The sequence below is a fragment of the Stegodyphus dumicola genome, chromosome 12, assembly GCF_044657685.1.
Source record: "Stegodyphus dumicola isolate Sdum_Otavi_A_Nest chromosome 12, ASM4465768v1".
Lineage (NCBI taxonomy): Eukaryota > Metazoa > Arthropoda > Arachnida > Araneae > Eresidae > Stegodyphus > Stegodyphus dumicola.
Window position 1 is genome coordinate 22,746,349 of NC_140779.1, and position 17,992 is coordinate 22,764,340.

The 17,992-nt window shown below is 33.6% G+C and overlaps 1 protein-coding gene across 8 annotated transcripts in view; it reads left to right on the forward strand.

Moving 5' to 3' along the window:
* The window catches only part of LOC118198476 (plexin-A2-like), a 1,098,378-nt gene that overhangs the window by 546,507 nt on the left and 533,879 nt on the right, over window positions 1–17,992 (forward strand). For 3 of the 8 annotated variants that reach the window (XM_085827535.1, XM_085827543.1, XM_085827539.1), the window contains exon 4: window positions 13,447–13,486. The exons of 3 other annotated variants lie outside the window; for them this stretch is intronic. The gene's annotated coding sequence lies outside the window, so the exon portion shown is untranslated. Of the gene's footprint in view, window positions 1–13,434; window positions 13,487–17,992 lie in introns of all 8 variants that reach the window. 2 more of the 8 variants (XM_085827537.1, XM_085827540.1) reach the window with 1 other exon arrangement.

Here is a 17,992-nt window from a genome sequence, read left to right on the forward strand (position 1 = left end):
GCATTTCATTTAAACTTATTAGATTGAATTAAACCTACTTCGCCGACAACGCATAAACCACAATACAATAAATGCATTCTTTAAAATTCCCTTTGTTTACCATAGCGACACTCTGGCGCTAGGTTTACTTAACAGTATTATATTTCTTCATATTATAACTCAGAATGCACAAAATTTATATCATTTAAAGAATTATCTAATCGTTGCCACATGTTCTATTCAAATTCTATAATAAAGCTAGAAGGATGTATAAAAGAAATTAAGGAAACAAAACAAAAAAGAAACAGTTTTTCACAGACGACTGAGTATTTCTCATTCAATTAATTCAGTTCTCACTTCGCGAGAAGGAAAAAATACACAAAAACTCAAAATATCTATATTAAAAATTACGAAGTAAATCTTAAACACTTATTTCCTTGAAAAAATTCCAGAAAGGATTAAGCATGATTTAACTGGCATTAATAAATGAAGGCGTTATCTTTGCTGTTGCGAAGCTAAGTTTCTCTACATTAGCAACAAATCCACTAGTCTGCTGTTTCAAATGTAAACAATCAATGGCCGCCATAAAAAAAAAAGGCTTAGCGGTACTTAAACAACTTTAAAATTGTTGATAATTCTAAAAATATTGCATAGAGATTTACTAAAGTCATAAAAACCTTAACCAGAAGATAAGAACAACATAATTCAATCATTTTTAAAGCAAAAAATGTACAATTTACAAACATATAAGAGTAAAGCAACTGAGACTGAGCCGGGTAACAGAGTGGATATATATATAAATATATATATATACATTTGGTGCGGCCGATTGCAACCAAAATACGAGGTGCACATCTAATGTTATAGCAGTCCTATATACAAAATTTCAACGTTCTGAGGCTACTCGTTTTTGAGTTATGCGAGATACGTACGTACGCACGTACGTACATACGTTCGTACAGACGCCACGAAAAATTCTCTTCATTTATATTTTTGGGGGGGAGGAAAAGCGTGTTTTATTCTGTCCTTACGTACAGATATTACGGAAATATATCGTTAAATTGCATTTGAAAGAGGTCGAAATGGGATATTTTCGTTGAAATATGCTGCCTGAAACTTTTCGCGATTACAATACTTCCTTCTTACTTCGTACAAGGAAGTAAAAAGAGCACTTTAGTCGGTAAAATTTCTTCGCACCAAAACAAAATACATTCGTTTCGATGTCAAGTCGTCTTTCATATTCGAATCAGTGAGTGTTTGCAGTCGCCTTTTCGAAATCGAAACATTGTTTAATCTACTTTTAAAGGACTTCGAATTTAAATTAGACAACCCAAAACTGTAGTTAGTGTTGACCATAGGGCAAGAATTTTTCCATTAAACAATAATAGTAGTAATTAGTGGTACACTTGGGAGGAAGGACTTGCCTAGCCTTTAAGAGGAAGACCTAGCCTTTAAGAAGCACAGTTATTAATGCCCCAATCCCTAGAGGCGATCCAAGGAGGTATAACCCTCTCGGTTAACCCAGGGGAACAAAATTGCACGCAATCAAACTTTATGAATCAGAGATCAAAGTCTAGTTCGTGTATTTGGAGCGACTGACCAGAACACTTGACGAAGAATCAAAAAAAAAAACAATTTATTCGCCAGTATCACTCACTCAAGACATTTCCAAAAACACGTTTACAGTCGTCGAAAAACTGCGATAAAGAGGCTGAAACAATTAGCAACACATTCTTCAGGCTATAACAGTGAAGACTGTTTCACAGCCGAAGTACCGAAGTACAGCTATTGGAGCTCAACTGTAAGGATCTTAAGTTTTACTAACGTTTATTTTATTTTAAATCTTTACTATCACTTCTTATTTTCTACTTCCGGCCAGAATTAAAAGCGTTAATTTATTTATGCAAAATTTGTCTGGCGAACGCCAAGTACTTAAGTTGTGGCTTTTTGCCAAGCGAGAGAGAGGAAGGAGTTAGTCGAAGCAGGCCGCTTGCCTTAGAAGTTTTACTCGGTTGCTGTTTGCCTTCCAGGCCAGAGGTTTAATCCTCGTGATAATTTTAAACGTATTGTAGTGTTAACAGTTCTATGTATTATATACGGCTTCCTGTTAATATCCGGCCAATCTTACACGTAGGCCCTTGTTGATTATTCCAAATTTAAGTTTAGTTATATTTTTATATTCTTACGTTCAGACCACAAGTAGTTGGTCTCTGTATTCCGAAGTACGGAAATTATTGTAAAGAGTGAAAAATAAAGGGTTTCGTATACCCTTCCTGTGTATCTTGTCTACTTCCCACAGTTATTGAACATAGCTTTAGTAAGCTCCCTGTTCCGAGTCAGGTCCTTGCATGTTCCCAAAGAAAGTAAGGCGGAACATTGAACCTAATACAACACACTCAAGTTATTCTCAAGATAAGATATTCTTCGCGATAAAAATCACGATATACTGCTACTCCGCGTACAAACAGGATTTATATAGCTTTTGACCTGCCTTCGAGAACATTCTGGGGCAAACCTGTAAGAATTCGTTCCAAAATGTTCTCGCTCCGTCTATGATATGTCGCCAATTTTATGCCAAACGGGCGATTTGGCGCCAAATATGGCAACCCTGTATTTCCTTGCTACCTTCTGGCAACCCTCAACCTTTGAAGCAATCTTAGCGCGACTGCGCATTTCGTAGCAGTATCCTTATTGGGCTTTTGAGACATGAAAGATGCAAGTAAGATTTTGTCAGTCGGCCCAATAGAATGGGAGATACAGAACTGTCCCCCCCTCTTTTTTGTGTAGTGCTAGTTGTAGTTTTATGTGTGCAGTTATAGCTTTATGTGTGCACATAGGAAATTTTCTAAAAGAATAGCAGTCGTTTGTGTAAAGTTCCTTTGGAAAGTGAAATTTCATTCTTTCTGCGTATCATCGAAATAGTTATCGACCTCGTTTTTTTTAATGCATTTAATTACATTACCTGTTTGCATTGTTGCTCACCACATTTCAGTACTCGCATGTTTGCTTTGTTGAGATGTACAGTGATGCATTGTTTATCGTTCAGCATGGCATTTACCACCTGTTTTACACATTTCCGCAAAATCCTTTAAAATACAGCGTTTGTCAGTCATCCCGAGGAGCTTTATCATGTGTTTCATTTGCGTTACAGCTGCTATTCGAGTTAGTTTAGTTTACACAAAAGTGTTATGTAATAGCAGCTTCTATTTAAAGCAATGGGAGCAGCTTGTATTTTACTTTTATGGAGCTTCCGGGTAAAAGATCGATTCCTATGTACTGTGTAAAGTATTTATTGAATAAAAGGATTGCTTTTAAAAATATACCGAATTGCGAATTATTTCGATATTGGAAACAATTTTTTTATCTTACTTTTACAATGGGTTGATATACAACTGAAATAAAACAGTTGATTTCAGTTAGTAGATGAAATTAGGAAAATAGTTATGATTTCGGACAATTCCGAATGCTACACGACCATTTATTTGCCAGAAGTTATCGGCGAAATTCAAAAAAAGCAGAATAGGCAAAACATTCTTCGTCATGACGATGTGAGTTCTCACACATCGGCTCAAACAAAGGAATTTTTGACGGGTCATTCGCCGTACAGCCCTGATTTGGCATCCAATGACTTTTTTTATTCCACGCATCAGAAATAAATTACGCAATCAGCGATTTGCGACACCCGAAGAAGCGGTTCATGCATTCAATACGCACGTTTTGGAGTTGTTACGGTGAAACACCGAAATCTGGAGAATGTCGACTTTCACCGGGGAGTGTCAACATTCACATAGTCTCTGGTGTATGTCCGAAATATTTTCCAAATACTCTTATTTCTGACTTACACCGGTCAATGTCGACATTCACCATTGTTAAACATATAACAATATTATATTTTCTTCTCCGTAATTCAGTCGCGAATAAACGCACTTGAAACTTGAAATAAGAACTTTAAGAACATGAGAACCTAAAACACACAATACATTCCAACTGAGAAAGGAAAATAATAGAAGTTAAAAATTTACTTAATTATACAGTACGTTCTAAATGAGAAAATAAAATAACAGTAATAAAAAACTTACTAAATTATATGATTCAAATCTTATTTATTGCAACAACTTAAACTATTATGGCACTTTATGACCTCTCTTTTCGACTTTCACCAGAGCATATCTGTGATTGTCGGCATACACCGGTGAGGGTCCGAATATACAAGAATGTAGGGAAATATTTGGTCTTTCACCGACGTATTTGGTGAATGTTGATATTCTCCGGTGAAAGTCGACATTCTCCAATTTCGGTCTTTCACGGTAACAATCGGAGTAAAAAAAGTGCTTCTAAAATTAGCTCAAACGCATGCAAAAGTGGAATCTTCATGGAGAATATTTTAAAAAACAGTAAAACCAATTTCGATGAATAACATTTGTTTTTTCATTATTATGCCAGAAATATAAATAGTAACCCTCGTGTTATGGGAAAGCGGGAGTGGTTTTTTTTTTTTTTTTTTTTTTTTTTTTTTCAACGAAATATGTTTAAGAATTCTGTTGAAAAGCATTTGCAGCCGTCTCTTATTTTAACGCATTGTATTTTCAGTATAGCATTTTTTTTTTTTTTTTCCCTCTTACTTAACGTAACTTGACAGATAGATAAATTGTTAAGAATTTTTTTCGCTCTTACTTAAGGTAACTTGAAAGATAGAGAAATTGTTAAGAACGAATATTGTTTATCGTTCAGCATTTCAAATATTTGATTTTTTTTCCTTGTAATTTCAGGAACTTCTTGTTCTCCCGGCGATTTCCATTCTGTCATTAATTTGTCTACATTTCTTATCATCTATGATTTACGCAGCCGGAAACGGATGCATGGCGCTATGACTATCTCTAAATTAATAGTCAAGGCGGAAACGGAGTGGTCTTACAGTTCCTGTCATGCAATTTCCAGTATATATTCTTTAATAGGACGTCTGTGAAATGTAGGGTGTATAAGATGGAAAATGAGGTTACGTTTCTTCAACTGCGGATAAAACGTACTAGTTATTATATGTACTATTGTGCTTGCTTTCAGGAGCGCGGCGATCTAGAATCAAGAACAAGATAAAATTTATCACGAAAACTGAAGTTCTTAACTATCATTGGACGAAAGAAGCATTATTGAAATGAGTTTCATTAATATTGCTCGTGACAAAACTTTATATCTTGTTCCATTTCTTTGAAAATGCTGAAATAAATTTTGGATAGAGAAACTGCTAATGTTAAATGGGAAAGCTTTTATTTGAATTTGTCATGGAAATCGTTACTGGATTCCTGGACGCTTGTCGTTTGTTAACACAACCAAATAAAATCCGTACTGACTTCTTCGGCAGTCGCAGGGCCCACCAGCAGTCGAGCGGTAAAATCGCTTAACACTGGTAGTTTGGTTCTGATTGGAATTTATGCCACCTTATCACAGTACATTGAGTACAGTATGAAATCATTCTTGACATTTTTAAACACATCTAGCTTAAAAAATCGGAAAAAAATAAAGGAAATATGTTTTCTCTTCGTATACTATTGAAATGCAGAAGGAAAGGTGGAGAGATAATTCGGATGAATAACAAAAAGTTGGATGAAGAAAAAAAATTCTAAACATAGCCACAATGAAAATATTTCTTGCTGAAAACCGAACTGAGTTTTTTTGTCAGTTAGTAATTTGACTAATCAAGCTAAAAATCCCAAGCGGAATCTTTTAAATAGGACTGGCAGCGAGTCTGGGTTTTAAATGTACCGGAAAAATGACTGAAGGGAACACCAAACGTTAAATTTAAAAACTGCGTGGAATTTTACTCTGCAGAAAAACTTCATAAAAAAGTTATTACGTATAACAAAATTACAATGAAATAAGCAATATCCCTTAATACAAATATTATCCTAATAAATAAATTAACCAACTTCCCTTTGCAAACTCTTAAGAACTCAAATGGTATAAAGGAGGTTAAGAACTTTGTTTCCTAAAACAAATCACTCAAAACTTTTCAGTATCGTAAAAACAGTGAAATGAGCAATAAATAACATAAAAGAATACAAAAAATAAAAAATTCTAAAAAGCAAAGAATAATTAATGATATTTCATCTTATATTTTCAAGAGAAAAAAATTACAATGAAATAAGCTATATCCCGGAATACAAATATTACTTATCCTAATAAAAGAAAATTAACCAATTTTCCGTTGAAGGAAAAAAATTATGCAAAACTTTTCAATATCTTACAAACAGTGAAATAAGCAAAAAATAACATGAAAGAAACTCAAAAAACAAAAAATTCCGCGCATAATTTTACTCTGCAGAACAACTTTATAAAAAACATCAATAAAAATGTATTATATATATATATATATAAATGACAATGAAATATGCCAATCTCTTAAAAACAGTGACATAAGAAATACGATGAAAAATTGTTGCCAAACCCATGTTTCTTAAAGAATAAAACTATTTAAAATGATGCGATTTCATCCAAAATCTATCAACAACAATAAGAAAGTAAAATTGTTGCCAAAATCACATTTTTAAAGATGTGAGAAGTGTACTCGGAAGCTTCATTTAAAATTTTTTTAAAAAATACGAAATATTATCATTTTTCCAAAATTCTTTTTGTAAAAGCAGTCTTAATGATGAAAGTTTAACGTGTCCAAAAATCAAAGAAAAATATGTACATTTTTAAACATAAACTTTTTTAGAAAAAATCCCGTTGAAAAGGTGTCAAGCTCACTTTGTTAAATAAATTCGTATTGAATCGATTTATTGTTTTTATACGAAATTTTTTTCAAGTTCGTAAAATAGCCAAGTTCCTACGTTTCATGACGATGTGAAAATGGAGTGCGTAGAGTAAAATCTTGCTTTTCTATAGCCCATTATGTCTCAAAATGACACGATTTCGTCACCAAACATAAAATAAAAAAAATTCTAATTCGAATTTCGAAAAAATCGCTTCGAGGTGCACTGGCTCTTGTCTAGATGCACCTATCTACCAAATTTCGTGGCCGTGGGTCTATTAGCTTACGCGCAGCGCGAACGAAAGACACACACACACACACAGACTCTTTATTTTATTATATGTAGAGATTTCCCAAGCTAGAAAAAAATTTTAAAATTTCCTTCATCATATAAAAGTTCAAAAAGTCGAACCTAATCTTATCTCTAATATATAATGATCGAATGTGTCTCATGGCTTTGTTGAGTGGTGTTACCTGTAAATCTTCCTTTACAAAGATTCTGAAAATCCTAAATTCGTATCGAAACTGTTCATTCTAAGCTCACGAAATCTATTTTCTTCCAATATTTAACGTTCTGTGGACGTTTACGGCTTCTCATCTAAATCTGTTAAATGTTCGGGTATTATGCTGTTGACATATGCCCATATATCGTGTGAAATTCAGTTTAATCATGCATTAAATTGCAACGCATTATTATTCGTTCCGGGCGTGGTTGTGTTTGACGTTGCCATTTTCAGCTATTCGAAGTTTATTGGACCCGTTATGTGTCTAAGACAATTATGGATTGATTGCGACGTCTGGAATTGGAGAATAAGGGAGTTGTAGCGTTGGGTTAGTGTAATGGGTTTGCGTAATATCTTATAATTGCTCGCATTTCTTGATTTGCTCTGGTGTCTTGAAAGGAATGGGTTAATTTTCATTCTCGGAAGCAAGTAGCTCTTGCGAAAATGATTTTATCAATTAGAGTTGCGTTCAGGGCTTAATTGCTAAAATTGGAAGTGCCAAAACGCTATGAAAGATCCTCAGCAAAGAGGAACAAAAATAAATAAATAAAAAACAAATTATAAGATTAAAAAAACTAATAATCTGAAAGCTCTCAGATTTTATATTACTCCCAAGAGCGCGTTTTCTTAACGTTAGTGTTGCCATTGCTCTCTTTAAAATCGTTGATTTTCTTTATCAAAAACTCATAAATGCTTTAAAAAATATGAAATACATTAAAAAACAAATTTAAAATTAAAAAAAGAAAATCTGATTTTAAATTATGTCCAAAGGGGTGTTTTTACTTCCTTGTACGAAGTAAAAAGGAAGTATTCTAATCGCGAAAAGTTTCAGGCAGCATATTTCAATGAAAATATCCATTTTGACCGCTATCGAATGCAATTTAACGATGTTTTTGCGTGATATCTGTACGTAAGGACAGAGTAAAATACTCTTTTCCTTCAAAAAAATTATAAAACTGCTTTAAAATTAATTCTGAAGAGAATTTTTCGTGGCGTCTGTACGAACGGATGTACGTACGTACGTATCTCGCATAACTCAAAAACGAGTAGCCTTAGAACGTGGAAATTTTATATATAGGACTGCTATAACATGTAGATGTGCACCTCGTATTTTGGTTGCAATCGGCCGCACCAAACGTATATAAATATATATATATATATATATATATATATATATATCCACTCTGTTACCCGGCTCAGTGATCTCAGTTTCTTTACTCTTATATGTTTGTAAATTGTACACTTTTTTCTTTAAAAATGATTGAATTATATTGTTTTTATCTTCCGGTTAAGGATTTTATGCCTTTACTAAATCTGTGTGCAATATTTTTAGAATTATCAGCAATTTTAAACTTGGTTAATTGCCGCTAAGCCTGTTTTAATGGCGACCATTGATGTTTACATTTGAAACAGGAGACTAGTGGATTTGTTGCCAATCTAGAGAAACTTAGCTTCGCAACAACAAAGATAACGCATTCATTTATTATTGCCAATTAAATCATGCTTAATTCTTTCTGGAATTTTTTCGAGGAAATAAGCGTTTGAGATTTACTTCGTAATTTTTAATACAGATATTTTGAGTTTTTATGTATTTTTGCCTTTTCGCGAAGTAAGAACTAAATTAAATGAGGAATACTCAATCGTCTGTGAAAAACTGTTTCTTTTTTGTTTTATTTGCTTAATTTCTTTTATACATAGTTCTAGCTTTATTATAGTATCTGAATAGAACATGTGGCAACGATTAGATAATTCTTTAAATGATATACATTTTGTGCATTCTGACTTATAATATGAATGAAATATAATACTGTTCAGTAAACCTAGCGCCAGAGTGTCGCTATGGTAAACAAAGTGAATTTTAAAGAATGCATTTATTCTATTGTGGTTTATGTGCTGTCGGCAATGTAGGTTTAATTCAATCTAATAAGTTTAAATAAAATGCAAGAAAAATGCGTATAATTTAATATTCCGTACAAGTGTACACATCATTATTTTTTTTTTTTTTTTTTTTTTTTTTACATTTTGTATGTTGCCTTTATTTATTAAATATCATGTTCTTCGCACATAAACCATCAAATTCGGTTCAAAGGCAATATTGCAAAATAATTTTAAATTGAACATATCTTTAGAATTTCCGATACACAGTCTCACGCACTGGAAATAAAAATGTTTTTTCTGTGCAACGTTGCCATTGCTGGCTTTGTTGAAGTTTCACAAAATATGAAACCGGTAATAAAAACAAATTCCAAATTTGCGCTTCCAGATGCCCATATTCGCAGTAGGATTACGTCATTCAGAATTGGATGGCTCCAGGTACCATTTTCTTTTTTATCACAATACGAGAAACATACGAACATTTATGCAGATTCTTCATTATTGAAGTTCCTCAAATCTAATACAGGGCGATAATATTTGGTAGCAACAGTTTGAAAAGTGCTACGGATATTCAGAGTAATTTGACGCAAAATCGCAAAACGAAAACAATCGTCCCTCAACAGAAAGGCCCTTTGGACTAAAAAAATTCTTAAAGCTTTCAGATTTTACATTACGCCCAAAAAAGTTTTTTTTTTTTTTTTTTTTGGGGGGGGCTGATGGTGTGTGTGTGTGTGTTACCTTTATTTATTAAATATCATGTTCTTCGCACTTAAACTAGAAAATTCAATTCAACAGCAGTATCGCAAAATAACTTTAAAATAAGCATTTCTTTGGAATTTCCGGTACACAGTGTCGCACGCTGGAGATGAAACTTTTTTTTCCCCATACAGTGTTCCCACTGCTTGCTTTGAAATCCTTGAGTTTGTTAATAAAAATTTGTTAAAGTGTTACAAAATATTAAATTGATAGTAAGACAAATTCCAACTTAGGACTTTCAGATGCCCTCGGTGGAGGATTACATTATTAAAAATTTGGGCGCTGTAGGCACCGTTTTTTAATCATAATGCCAGAAACATGCATACATTTATTTATGCAGATTCTTTATTATTTAATTTCTTTAAATATAACACAGGGCGATAATATGTGGTGGGAACGATTTGAAAAGGAAAACGACATTTATGGTAAACCGAAGCAAAGTGCCAAAACGAAATTCTGGGCAAATTTCCCATTTGGGCAAAAAATACCAGTGCACATTTTTTGGCGTAACCACCAAAATGTGTTTTTTGCTTTAGCAAAAATATGAAAGGTTTTAATTTTAGAGTGGTAAAAGTAAGTACAATTCATTTTTCTAATTTTCTTAATCTTTACAAGGAGCGTATTCTACCATTTACTATTAAAGAATTAAATAAATAAATGTACTTTTTTTTGAATATTTCATAAGAAAGGAAGAAAATAAAAGTGTAGTTTTTGAGCAGCAATGACTATCTTTCCCCGAGAAAGTAAAAATAAGCGTGAGATTTCATTGTTAGTTGAGAAAATTGCTTTTAAATTTGGAGAATGAAATTGCGTTATATAGAAAAACTAGCGCATCTAATTGCTCTTTCCTCGAACAAGAATCGCAGTAGCGAACAGCGCAGTCTAAAAGCAGTGACAACTTCAATTTATTCTGAACGAGATTCTAGACTTTTTCTTGAAATGATTAACTCTCGCGGCGTTTGGAAGGATCATTTGTTCCCCCTTCCTTCGACAAGAATTCGCCTTGCTTTTCATTTAAATTTTGCTTCAAATAATTTGCACTGTAAACTACTACCGTTTACAGCGTTTAAACCCCTCCTGTGAAAGCTGTAGCATTTCCCACACCATGAATCAACTACTATGCAATTATATTAACTATATTAGAATACTATGTTACGTAATGGAACAAACATATCGCGATGTAATTCATATGTTGTAATGTAAGGATAACTAGTAATTTTATTAATGAATATGACTTAAAATTTACTTCGCTTATTGGAGGCATCAAAGCAACAAAAACCTGCATAATATTCAGAAATTTGTAGAATTAGTTTCGAAGGTTTAAGTATAGAATCCTTTTCTTCTGCAAAACTGCAAATGACGAAAGAAAAGCCAGGTATAAGATAAGATAAATTGCTAAGAATCAGAGGAAGGAAGTCAAGTTACTGGTGCCAGCTATTGGTGAAAAACGAAAACAACTGTGAAAACGAAAACAATTAAAGAGAATGTATTATCACATAAAAAACGAAACTTACATTGAAAGAAATGTTTAATAAAGTAAACAAATAAATATTAAGCTTTTTTTTTTGTAAATTTTGATACCTTTTAGATCATAATTGTTCTTTATTTCATAAATTACGGTTTCATATTTTTAATTTTATAATTTCTGCATGCCATCTTACCAGATTTAAACTGATGATCTATAATCCGGAAAAATCGATAATCCGGAATCGCCGAAGTCCAGACGAGTCCGGATCAACGACTTTTGACTTTATACAATCCTCTCTGTTAAGTAAAATGCCAAAATGGCGCATTAAATTGTCAGGTTCAGGTGGAAATGTAGTGGGACACCCAATGTTTACTATAAGTAATGTGGGTATAGTCCTACCATTAAATTATCAGCAAGTATCTATTGATTAAAAAAAATATTTACTAAATTAATTAGTAATTTCCTTAAAAGCTGAGGGTAAAGACAGAGAGAAACTGGAATCGTTAGCTAGAGTTGAAAGATTTTTATGAAATGTTAAACGCTTGTCGAAAATCTAATTTGCCAACAGATGTTTTTTGAGTAATTTTTACCTCCTTGTTTAACGTAAAGGAAGTACTTTAATTGCGAAATCGTGTGCCACATTTCAACGAAAATATCCATTTTGATCACTATCGAATGCAGTTTAATGACGTTTTTGCATGACATCTGTACGTACCGGCGGAATCTTTTTTTCCAAAACGGATTGCAAAATAGATTCAAAATGGGTTCAGAAGAGACATTTTCATGACGTCTCTACGTTCCTGTGTACGTACATATGAATGTATCTGGAATCTGTACATATGAATGTATGTGAAAATTAATTCTGAAGAGACTTTTTCGTGGTGTCTGTTCGTATGTAACTCGCATAACTAGAAAACAAGTAGCCTCGGAACGTTGAAATTGTGCATATAACTTGCTATAACGTGTAGTTGTACACCTCCCTTTTTGGTTGCAATCGGTCGCACCAAAGTATATGTATACCTACGCTGTTAGTCCGCTCGGTGAGCTCCTTTTTTTTTATTTCTATTTGTTGGTAAATTGTGCATTTTTTTCCTTTAAAAATGATTGAATTATGTTGTTCTTAATGTTCCGGTTGAGGTTTTTATGCTTTTAGTTAATATGCATGCAATAGTTGTTGAATTGTCAACAAATTAAAAGTTGATAAGTGCGACTAAGCCTAACGGAGCAGTCGTTTATTTACATTTGAAACTTAGCGGAAAAGGGAATTAAGTCAGTTTCTGCGCCTTCAGTGTCTTTTTGCCGAGTGGGACAAAAAGTAAACTTTCAGTTTTGTGCCCGGAAAAATCTGCCTTCTTTCCCGCTTGGCGCATTGTTTGTTTTCGCGTAGAAACTCTAATTTTAATTGTAAAAAAAAATTTAACTGTATTTGATATTTTATGTTTTTCTATATTTTTCAATTTTTAATGAAATGTATTTAGTTTTTATGTATTTTCGCCTTGCCGTGAAGTGAGAACTGAATTAATTGAATAAGAAGTATATGTCTAATGAAATTCGAGGAAATAAGTTTAAATGAAATGCAGCAAAAAATGTATATAATTTAATAGGTCTTACAAGGAAGTCATGTAGTTTTCACATCAGATTTTTTTTTATTCATTTTTACTTCCTTGGACGAAGTAAAGAAGTATCGTTATCGCGAAACATTTCGGGTATCATTTTTCAATGAAAATATACATCTTGACCGCTGTCGAATCCATTTGAACTATGTTTTGGCGTAATATCTGTATGTACGGGCAGAATAACGGACTTTTTTTCCCCCAAAACGGATTGTAAGATGGATCTTTTTCGTGATGTCTTTACGTACGTATATACGTATGCTTGAAAGCAGAGCATCCGGGTCTTTGGAGAAGACATGAAGAGGTATTGGGTGGTCATTATGTCGTGTCTTTACTCGTACTTTTCGTTGTTATTTTCTTTTACCGTTTATCAGGAGGCGTTTTATTGTTGAAATGAAAATAAAATTTTGTTTTTATGTTTGCTTCGTATGTGTTTTCTTATTGTTTTGAAGTGTGTAATTAGCAATTTGTTCTTAATGCATTTCTTATTAGTTTTTATTTCAGGTGAGGTGTTTTATCCTTGCTCTTCTCATTGTGTGACTTGGTAACGTAGTGTTTCTTCCTTTTATTTTTATTGTTGATGTTCCTTTTTTATGATTTGTGCTAATTGCAATGTTTATGTAATAGCCTGACCAGTTTAAAAACTATAATTAAAACCACCGCATAGTTTTTGCGTTTAGCTATTCTGATTTTAAATATAGTTTCTGTATTTCAGATTTCAGACAAAGCGGCAGTATTAAATATATAGTCCTCTCTGTTAAGTAAAATGCCAAAATGGCGCATTAAGTTATCAGCAAGTATCTATTGATTAAAAAAAATATTTACTAAATTAATAAAAACCTTGTTTTAGCTGTGTTCCCCTATTGCGTTTAGAAGCCGCGTAGTTTAAAATATTGTATATGCTTTCTCTAAAGTTTTATTACTTCCGTGTACGAAGTGAAGGAAGTACTGTAATCCCAAAAAATTTCGAATATCATATTTGTAACTAAAATATATATTTTGACCGCTCTTGAATCCAAATTAAGAATTTTTTTTGCATGTCATCTATACGTTCGGACAGAGTAAAAGATTCTTTTTTTTTTTTTTTTTTTTCCCGAAACGGATTGTAAAATGGTTTTAAAATGGATTCAGAAGAAATTTTTTCGTGGTGTATGTACGTATGTATGTATATATCTTGCTTAACTCAAAAACAAGTAGCCGTAAAACGGTGAAATTTTGCATATGGGACTATTATAACATGAAGTTGTGCACCTCCCTTTTCCGCTGGAATCGGCCGCAGCAAACGTGTTATTTATATTAATTTGTACAAGTCTGAATATTGTTTTTGCTATACAGCGAGAGTGTCGGCAAGTGTTTTTTCTGAAGTGAGGATCTCACTTAATTCAGTTCTGAACTAGTACCTGAAAATTAAAAATAAAATCTTACTCATTTTTTTATGAAAAGTATTTTGGTTCAAGAAGAATAATTATCTCTCTCTTTTTCGCGTTTTGTTCGTAGCTTATGATTTAACTCTAGCAAAATAACTACATAATTTGGTCCTTACTTGGAAAAACGATTAAACACTCTCACTTAATTTGGTTATTGTTATTTCATAGTAGATTGATTTATTTCCCTTGACAAGCCAATTAATCTACGGTTAGTGACAATGTCTACCTTTTTAGTACTTTAACTTTTACGTTTTAATTTTACTTTGTAGAATTTTTCCTGTTTAAAATAATATTTCTGTAAATCTTATTAAAATATTTCTACTAGAATAGAAATCTAAATTACTTATACTTAAAATACTGACTCAAGTTTATTCGAATAATTTATAGCATTAATTAAATTTATATTCCTTGGAGAAGAAATATAAAAATAAACTTTTCTAATGATAAGTTTTAAACACACACACACATATATATACATGTAATAAAGCAGACTTAAAAGTGTTCAGGGCCCGAATGAGCTACGTCATGAGCTTTATGCAAGCCATATGAGACAGATTGATCTAGAAATGCCGCAGTCCAGAACTGTTATTACTATTTCTAGAACAGAGAGGGGAAATTATGGGCGTTGTTAGCTTAAATTATAATTTTTATCTTACACACACACAGTATTTATATATATTCCCCCCTGTGATACCCGGCCCGGTAAGCTCATTAGTTTTATTCTTACATGTTGGTAAATTGTGCATTTTTTGCTTGGAAGTGATTGAATTATGTTGCTCTTATGTTCCATTTAAGGTTTTTATGCCTTTCGTTAATTTGCATGCAGTAGTTGCAGAATGATCAACTATTTAAAAGTTGCATTTGAAACTCTTAGTAGAATAATGAATGAAGTCAGTCTGTGCACCAACTTCAGAACCTTTTTGCCCGGTGGGATCAAAATTTAGCTTGCAGTTTTGTGCACCGAAGAGTCTGTCTTTCTGCCCGATAGACAAATTACTTGTTTTTGGCGTAGAAACTCTAATATTAATTTTAAAAAGTGTGTTTTTAGCTGTTTATTTGTTGTTTTAGGTTTTTCTATATTTTATAATTTTAAATGATGGCGTTTTGAGTTTTAGTGTATTTTTGCCTTGCCCTGCGACGAAGTGAGACTGAATTAATTGAATGAGGAATATATCTCTAATGAAATTCGAGGAAATTAGTTTAAAAGAATTGCAGTAAAAGTGTGTATAATGTACAAGGAAATCATGTGGTGTCCACATCAGATTTTTTAATTAATAATATACGTCTAGGCATTGTTCGAGCATTGGTTTGAACAGAGACTTACCAGCGGCCAAGCGGTAAAAGTCGCTGAACACTGGTAATTCGGTTCGAGGTTTGAATCCAGCAAACGGGCTGGCTGAATGGGCGTTTTCGTGGTTTTCCCCTTCTGTAACGTGTGTATCAGTCAGTTTCCTTTAGAATGCCCTCCACGAAAACATCCCTCCATTTAGCAGAAAGCCTTTGCCATAATCAAACAAACCATTCGTTCGAACGGTAGCCATTATTCGCTAATCGCAGTGAATCAAAGCGATTTGCTTCATAACATTAATTTTTATATTTAATAATAAGCTTTATATGTTCCTTTTAGATATACAATTATTCCTATGTAACTTTATTTGCATGTATATCATTTTATTTACGTATATTTCTAATACTCATTTCTCAACGAGCAGGGCCTAATGAGTTGTGCCTATCAGTGAAAAACGTTTTCTCATTCCTTAAATTTTGGAATAATGCATTGAAGAGAGAAAAGATGATTTTGGTTTTGACATCCAAAGCGTAGGTCTCCAGCTTGCGATGAAGTTTCTGGATTCATCTGTCTTAAATTAAAATCAAGAATGAAAATAGTCATAATCCTTTCAAGAAAGGCTCTTTCCCAAAATTCCTTTTTTTAATGTGTAACATATCAGTATGCATATTTATTTTGTATGTCATAATACTTAACATCTTTTATCATTCATTACTAGGAATTTTTTTTATGTGTCCTTGCTTTTATATATTACTTTTATTGCATGATCTGTGCTGAATTTTCTGTCATTAAATGTGACTTTTCTTTTTAGTAATCTTACCATTGTATTGCGATTCATTCGCGATTTTTTTTTAGACTTTATGCTCCATCCATCATGCCTTTTTATGTTATATTTAGTCTTTTATTTCTTACATTTTTGCTATATCGTGGTTTTTGGTCCCATAAATGACTTTCCTAGCGAATATATTCAGACTTTTTACGTTGTTGTTTGTTCACCGAAAACTTCTCATTTCATGTGTTTTTATGCTTTGTCTTATTGTTAAATCTCTCGTTAATGATTCCACATTTTGTGCTCTGCGTTTGTTTATTTTCGTTGTATGTTTTCTCTGCTCTATTCCGAGTCTTTCTGTCAAATTAAAAGAGGTTTATCGTTTTATCAGCAATTGATTAATTCCTAGTTGCCAGAGACAAAAAGACTGTGATAAGTTCGATCTGTTCTTTTTCTTTATACACTAACTACTAATAAGTATTTGGACACCTGTGATAGAAAAGAAAAACTAACTTTATTCAAAATCAGTAATTGGTAGAGCCTCCACGAGAGGTAATTACAGCGGGAACCCTCCGGGGCATACTTTCCACAAGTCTTTGTATGACAGCTAGTAGTATTTTCTTCCACTCGGCTTGGAGAAGACAGAGAAGTTCCTTCACCGATTTTGCACGGCTAGTGCACCCCTGAATTAGGCGATGCAACTCGTCCCAGAGGTTCTCGATAGGGTTCAGGTCTGGACTTTGGGCAGGCCAGTCCATTCGATGAACTCCATCGGCACCATACCAAGCCTTGGTTAACGTCGAAACATGACAACTGGCATTGTCGTCCTGAAAGTAACAGAGGTCCAACCCGTAAAACTGCCACAACGTAGGAAGTACATTGTCATCCAGAATAGTGCAGTAGGCATCGGAGTTGAGCTTACCATGAATGGGGACCAAGGATCCCAGCCCATACCAGGAGAAACACCCCCAGACCATAATTCCACCTCCGCCGAACTTGACTGTTGGCAAAATGCATTCTGGCAGGAGACGTTCTCCAGGTAGACGCCAAACCCAGACCCTGCCATCCGAACGGTAAAGGGTGAACCTTGATTCGTCACTCCAAAGAACCCGTTTCCACTGATCTACGGTCCAATTTCGATGTGCTTTGCACCACATTAACCGAGCAGCGCGATTGGACTTTGTGATCAAAGGCTTATGGGCAGCAGCACGACCATGAAAACCAAGCAGATGTGCTTCCTTACGGATGGTATTCATCGAAGCAATACTCCCGGATGCCTGTTAATGGTAGGGGAAGAAGGGTGGAAGACTGGGAGTGGAACTAAGCTAAATCGCACTACCACCTTTAAGGTACTCGAGGCTGTTGCCAACGGCAGGCGTAAACTTGCGTTCCTTGCCACAAGGAATTTCGTGTACTTCGGTTGACGATAGGTTAGACATGTGAGAATTAGCAACAGCAACAAAGAGGAGAGACTGTGGTGAGTTCGATCCGTTCTTACTCCTGGTGGTTTAACTGTTCCTGAGTGTTGTCCTTAATAGATCAGGTTTCGTTCATGACTACTCGAAA